This window comes from Protopterus annectens, chromosome 13.part0 (genome assembly GCF_019279795.1).
Source record: "Protopterus annectens isolate FY-2018-M chromosome 13.part0, PAN1.0, whole genome shotgun sequence".
Taxonomy (NCBI): domain Eukaryota; kingdom Metazoa; phylum Chordata; order Ceratodontiformes; family Protopteridae; genus Protopterus; species Protopterus annectens.
Window position 1 is genome coordinate 1,040,282,107 of NC_056747.1, and position 503 is coordinate 1,040,282,609.

A 503-nucleotide genomic window follows, 5' to 3' on the forward strand; every position below is an offset into this window, starting at 1 on the left:
CAAAAAAAACCCACAAATAAACCTAGAAAAAAAATTGTGCGTCCCGGAACTCCGCGCATGCGTGCACGCAGTTCCCGGAACTCACAGAACTCCAAGTCCAGACTGCTGTGTCAGCCTTTCCCCCTATCTGGACTGCTGACAGGCTGGACCAATCAGGAGGAGAGTTGAGCTCTCACAGGGCGTTTAGCTTGTGCGGGACAGACTAAGACATCAGTTACACGAGGGACTGTGCGTAGTAGTCAGTGTGTCGGCAGTTGCATGGATCTATGACTGTGGCTGTTGGAGGAACTCACTGATGCAGCTTCGCCAGGAGCGGTCCAATTACATAGTTACCTCTGGGCATCCAGTGTGCTAAGCAACTGGACAGAAGATAGAGAAGATAGCCAGGGGAAGAAAGTGAGTGAGAAAAGGGATGTATCACTGCTATATCACCTTTTAGAGAGCTTTCCTGCTTTCTGTAAGTACTTATTCATTACTTCTTTCACTACGGCGCTTTTCCCCAA

At 48.9% G+C, this 503-nt stretch overlaps 1 protein-coding gene across 4 annotated transcripts in view; it reads left to right on the plus strand.

The window, feature by feature from the left end:
• The first annotated feature begins 205 nt into the window (after positions 1-205).
• LRRC3C (leucine rich repeat containing 3C) overlaps positions 206-503 on the plus strand; it is a 252,174-nt gene continuing 251,876 nt past the window's right edge. For all 4 annotated transcript variants that reach the window (XM_044055038.1, XR_006362609.1, XR_006362610.1 and 1 more), the window contains exon 1: positions 206-457. The gene's annotated coding sequence lies outside the window, so the exon portion shown is untranslated. The remainder of the gene's footprint in view (positions 458-503) is intronic.